This window comes from Coturnix japonica, chromosome 2 (assembly GCF_001577835.2).
Source record: "Coturnix japonica isolate 7356 chromosome 2, Coturnix japonica 2.1, whole genome shotgun sequence".
In the NCBI taxonomy this organism is placed as follows: Eukaryota; Metazoa; Chordata; class Aves; order Galliformes; family Phasianidae; genus Coturnix; species Coturnix japonica.
The window spans coordinates 65,625,625-65,642,507 of record NC_029517.1 but is presented as its reverse complement, the minus strand read 5'-3'; the positions used below and the strand labels follow the sequence as shown (position 1 = coordinate 65,642,507).

Below are 16,883 nucleotides of genomic sequence, written 5' to 3'. Positions count from 1 at the left end.
AAGAACTGTATTTTCAGGTCTTGCATGTTCCTTGGCATTGCAGATACTGACAGACCCTTTTTTTTTCTGCCATGAATTTGCATAAGGTATTTGTCTTGTCCCTTTCTTTATGTATGTCTAGTTGTACAAAGTAATCAGTATGGAAGACACATCACTAGGCCTTACTGTGTGCATTATTAATGTGTTAATTTTTAAATAAGATACGAAATTAACTGTGAGCAATTTTTATAAAGAGGAGCGTAAGCATATCTTATATCACTCCGTATAAAAAATATGCTTTAAATGGAGGTCATTCAAGTAAATAGTCAGTCAACCTTCTGGAAAAAAATAGGCCTGTGTCTTTGCAGTATTTTCTTGCTATTAACCATGTGCTTCTCATTTTTATTCCCCAGATTAAAAATTGCCCCATAAATGGGTATTTTATAATATGCTTAATTTCCTTTTATTAAATTGATAAATGCAGCAGCAGAGGACACATTTACAGTATGATGAGAATTTAAGGTTATTGCATTTTATAATTTTTATATTGTTCAGAGAAGCGATCTGTCATTTGGGGAATGACATCCATGCCATCATTTCAAAGTATTTTTAGTCATTCTTTTGATAGGAAAAAGGTCACTTTCTGTAGACCAGGAAGACATCACTCTATTAAACTAATTTGCCTACATGCAAATTTTGTCATTTTTACCTCATTAACTATTTATCATAGAGTAAAAAAATATATATATTCATGAAGGGGCAGCTAGCAGCCTGATGGAGCTGGAACTAATATTTTGCAACTCTAATGATTTTTTGCATCTTTAATTAGATAGCATAAGGTTGATATGATTAGGTCAGGATGTAGTGTTTTTCATTAAAATACATTTTAGAAGCTGTATTCATAATCTGCCCTTGCAATTAAATAATGAGCCTATGAGTTTAATATTATCGACCCAATTATTATCCCATGGAAAAGTATACCTTAATAAATTTGTGCCGTAGGACCTTCATTAGCAACAAAACGAATTATATTTCCAGGTACACAGATTACATGGCCACAATCACATTTACGCAGCAGTCTGGAATGCACTGTGGGGAGAGAGGAGCCACCAGAGCCTGGTACAGCACAGAAACACACTTGATTATTTTGGAAGAAGTCATTTACAATGTATTTAATGAGGCAGGCTGCAAAGAAGTAAAAATGCCACCTACAAATTCAGGCAGAAGCATTTGTAGAAACAGTGTCCCATGAACCTTCTAGAAGGGGGAAGCATGAGCTCCCACCCTTCAACCTGTAATAGAGAGATGAATGTGACCATTTACAGAGCTTTATGGAGGTAGGCATACGTTAACTGTGTGTCAGATCCTGTATCTGGGGATACCAGGGCCAAGAATAAATAGTAATCCATTGACCCACCATTGAGATCAGGATTTCAGTATAACTTTTTTCCTGCTGGTAGATGTTCCTAATGTGACAATATCTCACTGTTCTCATCAAGCAGTCACTTTCCCAAAGTAAACTAAGTGAATGTATAAAGTGGGGAGTTTCTTTTACCCAGCCAGATATGAGGAAAATAATGAAAGGATAAGAAAAAGAAAAAAAGAAAGTATCTCTAGTGAAACAGGTTCTGACCAAGGCTGGTTCTGTCATGACTGGATTAGTTGTTAGATGTATGATGCTGAATGCACCATTTTGATCTAATCTAGCAGGAGTATGAAAAAAATTGTCTGTTTTTATGGGATTTAGACCTCAAGGTACCACCCCTTCTTGCAATAGGACTTTTTTGCACCCCTTTTTTTGTAGGACTTTCTTAACAAGACATGTTAGACAAGCACTAAGCTGAAATGACACCATTAGCGTACCAAGCATGGACTCAAAAACACTGCACATAGAGTAGCTTTCTGAAAAAATGCAAGCTCTACAGGCAAAAAGATAATGTGAAACTTACAGTTCAAGTAAAGCCTGATGCACTGCAAAATTATTTTAATGAGACTCGGGCTCATTTTCTAATTCTAAAATGATATTATGGCAAACCATAAAAAATTACCCGGCAGTAGTTTTTTGAAAGGAAAATATATTTGTAATTATCTTGAACACACAAGATTACTTCAGGGCCTATTATCGACACAATTTTTGGTACCACTTTACAGTAATTTGCATTTATTACTCTCAGGCCAACTATTAATATGTTAATAAATAAGTCATTAATACTTGTTATTTAATTGCTATCTATTTATTCCTGTTCAATAATGCATTAATTACTTGTGAATAGTTGAGGGCAAAATCCTGCCCTTGCTAGTGGTATCAGTAGTAGCAGAGAGGAAACCAGCATTGGACATGCTAGCGCTGCAAGAACTGCTGATCTGACAGAGTGTAAGCGCTTAAACACATTCAGCGCAAGGAGGTGAACCTTTCATTCTGTTGGATGAAGCCTCACAAGTCTCCATATAGCTACTGAATATGCTAGGAGGACAATTAGTGTGTTTTCTGTTTGAAGGTTGAGTGCTATTCTGAGTGGATTGCTTCCCTGATTTGGGGACAAACTGATATGTAGGAATGCATAGTGAGACTGGGCCAAATGTTGGGCAAGGATGTCTGATCATGAATCAAATAGATCTGAATTTGATATATCTGAAGTTGCAGGGTAAATTTTTCCCTTGGACACAAGTCGAAATGTTTCCATTGCCTTTCAGGAAACTTAATTTCTAAAAGACACATGAAAAATAGCAGGGATGTTGGTTATTTTGGGCAATAATGGTAGTTAGATAGAGGAAAGATAGGAAGAGCTGGAAAGAATACTAGCATAGTTCACAACTGCAGGACTCTAACAGGAAAGTCAGCAAAGCACAAGTTGATAAAAGGAGAAAAGGAAAGTTGTCTCAGAATTTGTGAAGAAGGCACGATGGTACTAAGGAAATGGAATCAGACAGAGATGCCAGGTAAGAGAAGATGATAGGAAAAGAATTACACGATCATGTTACTTCTAGTTGCACTAAGAGAGCGCTCCTCTTAACAAATTAAAGATGATATCATCAAGTTAAGAGATCACTGTGCTGCAAATGGATGAATGAAAACACCTTGAGAGAGCAAAAGAATAGAAAGTGTTAATTTTCTTTGTATTATCCCCCTCTTCTCTTTACATCTTTCTGATGATCAATTATACCGTATATATTTAAGTTCTATCTCATACCCTGTGTATATGAGATTTAATGTCTTTAAAAACAACAGATGGCTGCGGTGAAAGATAAGACCTTATAATTGTGGCTTGCGGTTTCTTTCCCCCAGATTAGTTCCGGTGATCCTTGGAAATCCTAACAATCTGTGAGTTCATGGTCAAGCTTTTTCCGAAGCATAACCCATACTGTAAAACTTTCTGAAACCACTCACTGGAGATTTCCACACAGTGTTTCCAGCAACTTGGATTTTACCCAGAATCAAAAAGAAGTGGTTATTTTTTTGTGCTCTGAGAGTACTATAGGAGATCAGTAAGAAGCAGTAAAGCCAGTTTTGAGCATATGCAGAAATATTAGCAGTAATGTGGGATTTGATCTTTTAGCCAGTGTGAATAAACCATTAGATTTATCTGGGATAATGCACAGCTGTTTTAACTAGTACCACTAAACTCTGCTACTCTGGGACTGTTCAGCACAGCAGATAGAGATGACAATCTAGGTAATAAGAAATAATAATCTCTCTGCTACAGAAATTGTTGGAGGGGAAACTTCACTGGTTTGCAGTCAACACTGACTTCATTAGAGCCACCATTTCTGTCTATCTGTGTAAGCAAAGGAGAAGGGAGGAAACAGGGCCACGTCTCACTGAACTTCTTTGTGATCTGTGTATTTAGTGTCAGATTCTCATCTGGGGTAAATTACTGAAGGCAGAGTCTATATTTTTTGAATATTGAATGATGGTTGAAAGTCATGAGATGAGCAGAGGGAAAGCTCAGCCCACTGAGAGAATGTTAGAAAAAATAAAGCAAAATGTAAGGTCAGAAATAGAGTGTAGCATTCCGTGGTCTCTTAGGTTTAAAATAATACTAATTCTCTATGGAACTTTGTGGCCTTTCTTGAACTGTACAGGATCAAATTGACTAGATGGCTCTGAAGCACTTTACTTGCTGTTCTTTTAGAATATTTAGTTCACAGACAGGGAGGTGAATAGGAAAAAGGAGGGCTGATGCATTTGGTATGGCCAGTTCTGGCTATATCCAGGTATGCCATTAAAATCTCACAACAGTTGAGTATTAATTTGTCACAATTTGTGCATGTTTCATCTGCTGCAGTAAAGAAGGTGATACAGAGGAGGTAAAATGATAGTTCTTTTGTCTGGGGTAGATATGTCTGATAAGTGGAACTACTTAAACAAAAATTGAGTGAGTAGAGTAACACTGTACAGGCCTTTCTTGAGGCCGTGTTGTATGCTATCTTAAGGAAACAGAATAAAAAGAGGATAAAAGAACAAATAGATATGTAAGCTGCTCTGAATCTGAAGCTCACATGGCAACAAATTAATAGAATTTCAAAAAGATAAATTCTGCAGATGCAAGGTTATGTATAGCAATTTTTTTTTATTATTATTTTTTATTTTCACTTGATATATGATAAGGCTATACACTGAAGATGAAATGATGTAGTCAGAGTCCATTGAATTTGTTTAGGGAGGACTGTGTTTACTATCTTGTTATTAGAAAATGTATTTTGTTTCCATCTTCAAGAACTGATTTGTTCAAGTCTCCATTGCTCTCCCTATTATATGCACAATATAGTATTTCCGGACTGAATGGTAACAAATCATTTTAATCCTATAATCAATACATGAATTATATAAAGGTGTTAGTGCAGATGGAAAAAATTAATTGTCTGCTGACATCCTTCTGATTACTATACTGGCAGAAAGGTGTTAATTTCGGCAATACTTCAACAGATATCCAAACTGTTTTGTCAGAGAGGTTGGACAGTGATGGAGGAGGAGTACACTTAACTGTAATTTTTGTAGTAATTCATGGGAAGCTTTATTGACACGTGCTAATGGCACTTGATTGCCCTCAAGAGGTTTTCACAACAGAACTCTGCAAGTGCCACATCAAGGTTTGCTCAGTCAAGTAGTTTTTTTCTCCTTGCATCTAGATAATTTGTGACCACAGGCAAACTTTTGAAAATCCAAGGTGGTTTGCAACAATCCATTGGGGTGAATCTGTCATCAGCTGGCTGGTACAGATTGGTGCACTAATGAAGAGCAAGCTCTTTGTGTTTTTTGTCATTTCTGTGCAAGCAATCCATTTCATTTCTTCTCAGTGGCAGGGCATGTTATACATCTCATCCCATATAATCTGACTTACATTATAATTTGATTCATACACATCCTTTCCACAGAGATTAATTAGCAGCAGATTTTAAGTTTGCAAGTGAAAATATGATAATTAGTTTTCTTGGAATGTTAACATTTCAACACTTCGGGTTCTCTCCATCTTTGTCTTCAATGAAGCTGCAGTAAACGAGCACTATTCCTCTTCTAAATCAGACTCTTGTGAGGTTTGAAATACAGACATTTTCATCAAGCTGGATAATTTCCATACAAAATTTACTAGCTTATGAAATATTGCAAGAGTAATTCATACAGCAACTCCCTCCTCCTCCTGGAGGATGAAGTATGATGTGAGCAGTTCTGAAAACCCTCAGGATAGTCACTTATTTAACAGCGGTGATTTCTATTCTTTGTAACAAAAATCAGCTGACTCTACATTTTTGCACAAAATAGAATTAGCCAATAGGTCTCTTGTACAGTAGTTGAGTAGTGTTGTAAACATGGTTGTATTAACATCTTTGATTCTCTGCTCTCCTTTATTCTCTTGGAGTATACTCAAGTAACGCATTGGTGCATATAGTATCTCTAAGTCTAGTAACTTAGCTTGATTCTGACTAGAATTTGCCACTTACCTGAATAATAAGAACATTCAAAGTTAAAATAGTGACTAGAAATGTTACATGAAAGATCAACCCTGGTGATTTAAAGACAATGTAATTGCTAACAGATGGGGCTTAAGAAGAAACTTGTATTATGGAAAAGTTATTGCATTTTTGTCAGTTATAGGTGGGTGTAACTGCTTAAAAGATAATATTGCTTAATTATTTGTGATGTATCCTCCTTAATGTATTGAATTTTTTTATTTATTTTTGGCAATGATATGATTTTAAAAATCCTCAGTCTTCTGTAATTACTGAGTCTATCTCAGCTTCTTCTTACATCTTTAGCATTACTTATCCTCTAAGCTTGGGCAGGTTAGTGTAGATGCCCGCTGGGGTAATTCAAATGTTTCTGCCAATGTTTCCATTATGTCTAAATCACCACGTGGTTATAAGCTTGCATTTGTGATTGTATGAGGTGTATGTGCCAACTACATATATAATTGGCAGCATGTTTTCACAGATTGGGTTTTTAGGTTTTTTCCCTAAGAGGAAATGGGTCTACTAGTGTATTGTTGACTGTCACACATAAGTTTGTTACCAGAGAGTGAATTACTTTATATTTAAGTGCATTAGAGAATACTTGAGTAATGTTATAAAACTGGTGCTTTGGTTATTTTGCTTTCTGGTAATGACTTTCAAATGTTCTGGGACCAAATGGTATTTTTTTTTTCTTTAAATACAAAAGTCCTGTAGCAGCAGCAGGGACTACTGAAGACACATGGTAAAGTGAAATTTCCTGCCCTCTGAATGGGACAGGAGGGATGTAGCAGAAACTGAACAAATCTTGGCTGTACATAAGAGTAGCGATAGGAAAGTCAGCAAAGGCTTAAGTCTTGCCTCTGTATCTGTCCACACAGTGAGTTTATCAAAGATGCACACTTGTTTTAAGCCCATATGTGCCTTCCCTCTTCATGTCTTAACATGAAACAAAATAATTTGTGCCCAATTTTACAGGTAAATTTCTGTCTGAAAATAAGTGTTGGCAGAGCACAGATAGTCTCACAGGATTCAGTATGCTTATATACACTCATCTCTCCTGGTTTAGATATGCCAAAGTGTGCGACCACAGAATGGGCTACAAAACAGAGCTCTGGCTAAAGATTTGAAATAGTCACCTTTTCAAGCTGAACAGAATTGGATGCTGAGTTAGATTTCCTCTACTGACACTTGACAGCTCTCACCAGAGCTTACTCGTCCAGAGTTTATTTGCTAGAACTCTCTGAAGGGATAGTAAATTTCTCATCCACTACAGTTTTTCTGTCTTAGTGATTATCAAGGCTTCTAAAATAATAACTGTTTCCAGGATCTGTTTGAAATCTGGCACAAGTGTCTCTGAGGCCAGCCAGCGAGTCTTTGTTGTTGCATGCAGCCTTGTTTTCTCCTGAGCCACAAAGTGGGAGAGGAAGCTATGCCCCAGGGAGGTAAGGTTGTAAGGAATTCCTGCCAACAACAAAAAAGAGAAGGAGGCAAATTGACTGTTTTATTAGGAACATGATCTGTAGTGTTTTTCATCTGGAGAGGGGATTGTTGCATGCTGATGAATATGGGTATCGTATCACAAGAGTGCTAAAATGCCCCTGAGCAAGTGTGTTCCTTCTGCTCCCCTTCAGCAGCTCCTACTATCCCGACCACTGACCTGTGAAATGTGGTCACATCCTCTGGATTTTTCATGTATTTTGAAAGCTGTGCTTTTCATCTTGCAAAATATTACCCTAAACAGTTAAATGGGAGTTATATGTACAAGGATATGAGCATTAATATTAATGGCAAATCTGGCAGGTCAGGTGGTCAGAGTGGGATATTTATGCCATTCAGGTAACATATAAGCACAAAAGGTTTCTTAGGCATATTGTTTCAAAACTTTCTCAGTTCTGTCCAAAACAGAGCTAATTTTAATAATCAACATTTCTGAAATAGAATCCTGAACTTTTCATGGGGGATATAGCAAGATGACCTAGAGAGAAGGAGACCAGCTTCTACCTTTGGCACACTCTGAATGAAGCCAAACTTTGATCCTACATCTTGGTGCTATTGAGAACAGTTCAGACAATATGCTGTCCACAAGAATCCTAGAGCCTCCTGCTGCCTTTGGATATCTCCCTCTGTGCCTAGCAGCACTGGGATCTTCTGATGTGTTCATCTTCCTCCACTGGCTAGATGCAGGGCCTTATTTACATATCAGGCTCCTTGAGTATGGTCCCAAATGTGCATCATTCATGCAGTGACACAAATATCAGCATATTAAAAAAAAAAAAGAAAAAAAAAGTGCTATACTAAAGTAAAAGGACCAAATGTCCCCAGAATGACAAGATAAAGGAAAGGGCACCTTGTGGAGCTGTATATCCCCATAGGCCTTACCCAGGCCACAGCAGCCCATTAGGCCTTCTGGGCCATTTGCCTGGGTAGAGTCATCAGGAAGGGTTATTTTAAATAGGAAATTTCAGCTGGTCAGTTTAAACATCTCAGAAAGTTCTACAGCTCCTGCCAGATGAACAGCCATTGAAATTGGCACACTGGTCATGACAGGAGTAATTCTTTGACAAATCAGTCTTTCTGCATAGAAAATTATCCCATCAGAAACACTCCAAGTAGTGCTAGCCTGCAGGCCTGGAGCTTGAACTCCATCATGGCATAAAAACCTTCTCAGCTTTGTTTTCTTTTGCAGCTGAGATTACCCACTTAGGACCTGTAGTTTAGACTTTTGCCCAGATAACTGCCCTTTTGTACTAATGGGTCTTGCCTGAGAGAGCAAGCTTGTCAACTGGATCCTTACTTCACTAGCTCACAAAGAAGGATGCTCATTTTAGCTTTACTGAGCACATTTGGGTTTTGCGTTTCCATTTAACAAGTAGGAAATAATATGGTATAGGTAGAAAGCTGTTTTCTGTCTCTTTCGAAGTCAAAGTAGATAGAGAAAAAACTACACTACCACACTTGATAATGTCTTGTTAAGCTTTTTTTTAAGCTTTTTTTTAAGCTTTTTTTTTTTTTTTTTTTTAAGGATTACTCTTTCTCTTGATTAGTTCCTCTTTGCTGAAGTCTGATGGGCTTCAAATAAACTAAAGGCTTGTGAACCTGGGAGCTTTAGACCTCCTGCTGTTAAGGAAAGGTTTATAGAGTAATTCCTTTCATTACTGCTTTATAAATAGCACTGTTGGAAGCAGTGTGTACTGCAGCTTGAACAACATCTTGGAAAATGTTAGCTGATTTGCTGTTTAAGAACTAGTGTCTTTCACAATGGCTTTTGAGGTGGTTCATATAACTATTAGTGTTTGAAACAGATGGGAATCTTTCCTCAATAAAAAAAATGTTGTCCTACTCCACGTTCAAGTCACACTGCATTTATGCAGACTCCCATAGTAACATACAGTGAGTGCCTTTGACTCTGTAGGTAGATATGACTCTAATATAACCTATGGAGAGCTCTGCACAATTCATCATGTGTTTCTATAGGATAAGAACTGCAGAACCTCCCTCAGATATTCCAGCTGCAGCCTGGAGGATGCAGCAGACCTTGCTGATTATCTCTTCTGTTCAAACAGCAGCACTACATTTAGATCAGCATCGTTACATACAGCCTCAAGGCCTTCTTCTATGGGGTGGTCTTATGCTGCTTGCTGCTGGCTTTGTCCTCGGTTTGAAAATGTCTGTCTGTGGTGGCCTCAAAACCTCACTGCTTGTCCCAGTGACAAAAAACTTTTGACATGGGAAAAAGTCCAGAGTCAATGTCTTTAAAAATGGCTTCTTAATAGCACTGTAGCCTATTCCATTACTGCTTTCTTCTAAAGTAAATTTGATGCCAGTTCCCATAGAATCTATGCCTTCTCCTGACTTAGGTCTCCTTTCCTGGTACCACGATTGCCTTCTCTTGGCCATTCCTGCTGTCTCCATGATGGTGCCAGATCTGTACGGGTGTGCTGAAGCAGGTGAGATTGGGGCATCATTTGAGAAGCATTCTTCAAAGGAAATAGACATACCAATGGCTGATGTGCCTTCTGTGGCACAGGGTAGCGCTCATCTAAAAAGAAGCAGTGTGAGTATTCGTGAGTTGTCTTCACTGGTTACATCTGGGTATCTAAGTGGGAAGAACAGAAATCCACCCCCAAAAGTGGGAGGGTGGAGGCTCAGGCAGCTGGAGCAAGTGCTTTGAAAGAAGAAATCTGCTCCACAGGTCTGGGAACTGCTGCTAGGAAGAGGCTGTAAACTGGCCACTAACTGAGACAGTGCTTTAACCAGTGTGGGGAGAGCAGACCTGCTGAAAGTCTACCAAAAAAGCTTGACAGAAGGTTGAAACGGCCACTTCAAGCCATAGAGGCCCTTAGCTTTGTCGAAGCAGAGACCACAGGTCACAGGGATCTGCACAGGCAATGCTTTGTGGCTTTCTTGCCATGGAGGTTCTTGCAAAACCGCTCGAGGCGTACAGTTGGATGCTACACTGTGTGAGTAAAAGCAAAGGAGGCCCAGGAATAGTGAAATATTTAAAATATTTTCTTGTTGGGTTTTTACAAGTAGAAGTATAAACACATGTGTGTGAGTGAGAATGAAATCACAGCACATTATGACTGTTTTGGAGCCTTTACCCTCAATTTCCTCTTGCCACATTTACACTCAGAAATGTGGGCATGTGTAGCAAGATTCTTGTCGCTCATGAATGCATCCAGCCTAAGGAGCAATAATCAGCCTTTAAATAATATGGGGGCAGTATTTACATTTATTGCAGTGTCTCGTTGGTGTTAATCTCTCTGTATGCAGTGTTAAATACTTGGAATCAACCCACTGGATAGCTCCAATGTATATTTGTGATGAAAACGAGCACAAACAGGATGAGATTTTGAGGGGTCAGAGAAGAGAAAGATTAACAGCAGTGACAAACAACAAACAAAAAGCTTCAAAACCAAATGACAAAAGCAGCATCCTTGCGTAAATATAACATTCTTCTGCAGTGCCCAATGCAGCACCTTGCTGAGGCACTGTGAGTACTCATGAGTCGTCTTTACTGGTTACATCTGGGTATCTAAGAGGGAAGGACAGAAATCCACCCCCAAAAGTGGGAGGCTGGAGGCACTGCAGAGGGGTATGCAGTTAGACGCAAGTCATAACTTAGTTCATTTTTATTTAATAGAAATGCCAGTAAGTTTCTGTTTCATTGTCCAAGATGAATGCAAAACACCACAAAAATAAATGAGGCAAATTTACCAAAGAAACCCACCCCAAACCTCTTTACTTTTGTGCTGGTGATGGTGCAAGTAAATGTGTCTGTTTTATATGTCTGGGGTCTGACTCTCATTTATGTTATTCTGGCATCCTGACAACACTTTGCCACGAGTATAATGATGTGCCAGATTTGTGTATAAATGCCTGAGTGCACAAAGAGAGGAATTTGTGATTTTCAAACCTGACAGTGCCCTAACCATGAGGAGACACTGCTTGTTCTGCAGTGTATTGCTTCATCTCTGACCACTAAGGGTTACTATTGTCATTCGTTGAATGTGTAATAGGATTTAAAGATGGATTAAGCTAAATGTTTTGGCTTTAAAAGTTTGTTTTGTTTTGTTTTTCTTTATTTTCAGAAAAGAAAGCCTTTTTCTTTTCTGCTTGCACAAAGAAGGTTGTACAGTTTAAACAAAACCTAATGGAAATTCTTGAATGAGGCAAAGATGCTGCAGTTCAAATGCATTCATTCTGTTTTTGTGGTGATGTGGCATCATCACGACTGGAGTTTGTTGTTCCATTTTTTGGTTGATGTGTAGCCAGGCAAAGACTCTGACTTAAAAGCTTAGGACTCAGATTTCCAGCCCAAGCTTTTTTGAGAATCATTATCACTGCAATTGGGCAAGAAGATGCTTTATAAAACAAACAAACCAACACAAATAAACAGAGCTCACAGTATTTTTTCACATTTTCAACCTCATGATAATTTTGTTTTTCATAACTGTGTTAAGCAAATGTGGATGAAAGTTACCATAGGTCATAGGCTTTTACTTGTTTCCTGAGAGGCTCCAATACTTTTTTTTTTTTAATAAGTGAGTAAAATTTATTTCAGATACTCAATGTGTAACCAACCATTTTTGTAAACTCCTTAAATTCAGAATAATAACAATTCAGCCAACTAATATATGCCTTAAGTGGATTACTAAAGCATGTTTATGTTCAAGCTAATCCTATTGTAATGTAGTTCATTTAACTGGAAGTTTTCTCCAATCTGTGCTGAATTTTGCACACTTCAGAACTTCTCTGTGGCTGGAGAGAGAGAGGAGAGAGGAATTGAGAGAGGAAGGGAGGGAGGAGAAATTTATTGTTCCTAAGGATGCACATATAACTTGTCTATGCCAAGAAGCTCATTGCTCCAAGAATTCGTGCTGCCTTACCATCACCTGCTTATCTTTTCTGATCCTCTCAGTGCAAAGTTATAAAGAGAGGCATGAGGCAGATATTTTTTGTGGCTAGAGTGGCACAGTGCTGTCACCTGTCCCTGCTACACAGTTGGCCAGATCAGACATGATTCCCATGTCTGCACTGCTACCTCTGGAAGGTATTTTCATCTCACACACAGTCCAGGGAGTTGTTGATTTTCAGCTGGAACGATCGTAGAAAATATAAACCAGAACCATATCACTGCAGTACATTATTCAAATGAGAGGTCAAATTACCCCCACTGATGTAAGCAGGGTTGCCAAGGTCTAAATGAAGACACAACTTGGCCAAAGGTCTGTTTCTAATGTGAGGTTTGAAGGCTGGTAGGTCTTACTTCTAATATCAAACAGCTGCAGGACAGTACCAGTTCCTTTGGAAAGTACGCACACATGTCTAAAAGTCTTCCCCAGACAAAAGCATAAAACCCAACAACCCCAAATTTTAATGTATTATTTAAACCTCACCAGCAGAAAGCTGAAAGTATAATTGCTCATTGTTGCCTGCCTTTTTGGTTTGATTTCCCTGTATGAGATTATTTAGATACATTAAAGCATGCTAAGATATTTCAGCCTAATGGTCATGCTGCTTATCCCCCTGCTGCTCCCACTCACACACTCAGACCCCTCAAGGGCCTTGACAAAACTGAAATCTCAATTCTTGTATCATTTGCACCCCTGTAGATCTGTGGCAGTTTCCATTCATTTGCATTTACTAACAGAAAGCAAACTCAAGTTGTGTGTTTGGTGTGATATTAGCACAAGCAAAAAGATAACTCATTTGTTAGTCCTTACAGTTTCCTTTTGCAGAGCAGCAAAATATCCTAGGTTTACATGAGAATACACTTTTATAACTATAATCACTCAAGAACTCAACTGCAGACATTTATGAATATATCACTCCAAAATTCTTAATGGCCAGTAAAGTATCCTTATTCTGAAATACTGCCAAGTTTCAAAACTGCGCGCGTCATCTTATCACGTACAGTACATTAAGTGTTGGTCGTGTAAGTCAGATCTTCCCTATGGGTATTTTAAATTGCAAACATGACTTTTTGGAAACACTACTGTAATGTTGTTTATTTGCCTTGGTTTCTAAAACAGCATGGCTGATTTAGACATACCAGAACATACCAGTTTAATGAGTTTTTCCTTATTCTTTGCAACTTTTCACACCTTTACCTGAAAAAGAAAGATCAAGCAATTTGATCGATAGTTGAATGTCATATGCTGTCTAAACTTTTCATGAGATTTGTACTAAATTTACACCATGCCTCCTTCCTGCCCACCTTCCTCCTTCTCTCCCTTTCTCTCCCTCTATCCTTCTTTCCCTCCTTCCCTCCATCCCTTCCCCCCTTTATTAACCAGTACAGAAATTGAGCTTAATGCAGCTTCTATGTTAGCCATGAAATAAATATAGGTTGTTTTTTTTTGTTTTGTTTTGTTTTTTTTTTTCTTCTTCTGTCAGGTATTGGCTCACAGTAACCTCCCTTCAGGTAGTTGTAGAGAGAGCAATAAGGTCTTCTCCGAGCCTCTTCTTCTCCAGGCTGAACAATCCCAGCTCCTTCAGCCGCTCCTCATATGGTCTGTGCTCCAGACCCCTCGCCAGCTTTCTTGCTGTCTTTTGAACATGTTCCAAAGCCTCAGTGTCTTCCTTGCACTGAGGGGTCCAAAACTGGAAACAGAACTCGAGTTGTGGCCTCAACAGTGCTGAGTACAGGGGGACAATCACTTCCCTATTCTTGCTGGCAACACTGTTTCTTATGCATGTTTGAGTATTAGAAACAAAAGACTTTGGTGTGCAGGTGAAAGCTTTTAATATGAATAGATAGCACTATCCTTGAAAGTCATAGGTAGATAAGTGTATCAGTATAGAGTCATATATTACACACAGACTGTATTTGTGGGGTCCAAACAAGGTGTAAAGAAAGTACAAGCATAGCAAGATTGACTTTTTAGAAAATAGAGCTGTAATATTTTGAAGCACAGAAGATTAAAGTAGTATTTCTAGACATTGTATTTCAATGAATTATTGTACATATAAAGTCAGTTGTGCTGGAAGTTGGAGAGGCCATTTATTTCACAAATACTAGTGCTATCCCTTGAAATGAAAATGGGTTGTGGAAGAGATTACATCACACTGTAGATTTCAAGGTAGCTCCAGTTCCCAGGTACCAAATGGTACACAGTAATACTGGATTGCGTTAACCATTTCCTGTGTAAAAGACTCTATCATCAGTCCATGTCCATGTGTGTTGAAGCTGGGATTTCTTTGCAGCAGAGGTAAAATGGGATGGTGCTGCCAAAGGAATAGGCTCTGGCATGGGTAGTTTCTGCTTCTGGGTGGAGCACCTTTGCTCTTGTTTGCAGCAGCAGCCACCAGCCTGGCTTGTTGGGGCTTTGCTGCAGATGAAACAGAGAAGAAAAACATCTCTTGATCTAACTGGCACCCACCTGCTTTCTTTGCACCTAGTGCTGTTCCTGCTTTAAGACGACAAATAGTCTGGGCAGACAGAATGACACTCTTAATCAGTGGTTCTTCACTATCATAGCCTGTTCTTCAATTCTTAATGATAACTAGAAATATATGGTACAGTCATCTGCAAACAGGTCGAATAACAGGAAGAGCTGAGCAAGATTACTGATCCTCCTGTAACCATGAAAAAGGTATCCATAATGTGAATTATCAAGGATTCATAAGTATCACTTCCTCACCTTACTACCCAAGAGATTTCAAAATATTTTTTTCTCAATTATTTACCTCACAATATATTTTAACACTGCAAAAACACTGAAGAGTTCCCATTTTCTCTGTGTTTTAGCTTTTGAAGTCAACAGTTTTTTGGCACTGTTTCCATAAATGGCCTAATGCATCTTTAAAACCAAACCATCAGAAAGCACTTGAAATTGCAGATGTGTGCTGGGTGTTTTGGGATTTTATTTGCATGGGTCTGACCATCCCCATAAGACATGTAATGAAAAAAGGAACCAGCAGAGTGCTGAGAAATAGTACAGAATGTTCCTTCTGGTTGGGAGCTCGTACTTCCACATATATCAAAAAACTGGGGCTGTCAGCTGGATCGAGTTTAGGCAATCAGCACACAGAAATCAGCTTTTTTCTTTGGTTCTTGCAGTCTATGAAAAGTATTGGCTAAGGTTTTTTTTGTAACTGCTGACTTAAGAAGGCATTAAACTGTTCTTGGGTATACTTGTACCTTTTATTCTTGAATACTGAAATGATTTGGTTGGTGTCTTTTTTTCTATGTTTAGCATTCTTTTGATTGATATGTTGTTCTGCTAACTTGGGGAAATGTTCTGGTTACAGTTAAATAACAATGGATATGTGGGTATGATTCATTTCTGTGCTGCTTTCACTTACTCTAATTTTACATCAGTGCAGCATTATCAGAGAAGGCACATCAGCATCAAAACATCAGACAGACCCAAAGCGAAAAACAGAGTAGTTTTTAATGAATTATGGAATTGATTTGATACACTATCTAAATTAATATAGAGCGTACATTTTAGTAGAGTTTATATAATGATACAGCTCCCAGTGCAAGAGGCATGTTTACTTAGAGCTGAAAAGAAATTCTGCCTATATTTTAGAGCTGTGTTGTTGATAGTTTGCCCCTTTGAATAGAAACATCTTCATTACAGGTGCTATCTTTTACAATTATTCTTCCATTTAGCATGATCTGGATGGACATACATTCATTGAGATCAAAGTATTTTTCATTTTTTTTTAGTGTTTTTACCGCATAACAAAAATGTGGTAGAAAATGACAACACCTCTCATTAGTTCTGAGTTGAGAAGGAACCCGTCACCTGTTAAGCTATTAAAATTGAATCAAAATCATTAGGAAGTAAATAGTCATCTTGCTTTTCAGTATCTGCTGTCTGATGTAATGAGGATGGTGTGCTGACACGCTGCTCACATTCCTTACATATCTTGTGGAAGGAGTCATGATCCAAAGGAGCAAAAAATAAACAGTGATATAAGATTTTGTTAGAATTTAGACTTCCAGTTTTGTTCATGTTGCTAACCCGACATCCTGCTGTGGTGTCTTTACTATTGTGGTTTTCTGCATAGACTGAGCTGCTGTTTAATAGATTAATTAAAGACCAGGCTAAGTAATTTCTTTGGGTTTCTTTCTCATGCTATACCATTCATAGCTCCCGATGGACTTCTCATGGCGATATATGGGTGATCTGTAAGGTGCTTTCACATTATGAAGTGAGACTCTCACTCCATGGGTTATGGGTTGTTTGTGAATCACTCAAGAGATGCCAGTTGATGGTATCTTTCCCAGGGCTCCCTTCTCTTACTTCAGGGAATTTCATCTGGCCTACAGCCTGGCTCCTGAATGACTCCCACAAGACAGGGCTATCACAGATGATTTGTCCCCACAGCAGCAACCTTAATCAGCTGCTCTGTTTTTGAACTGCAGTTCTGAGTTTTTGAAAGGTTTTCCTACAAGCTGATGCTGCAGTGAGTATCCATGGGAGTGGAATGCTTACATG

At 38.4% G+C, this 16,883-nt stretch overlaps 1 protein-coding gene across 2 annotated transcripts in view; it reads left to right on the top strand.

The window, feature by feature from the left end:
- The window catches only part of OFCC1 (orofacial cleft 1 candidate 1), a 177,832-nt gene that overhangs the window by 130,946 nt on the left and 30,003 nt on the right, over nucleotides 1-16,883 (top strand). The window lies entirely within an intron of this gene.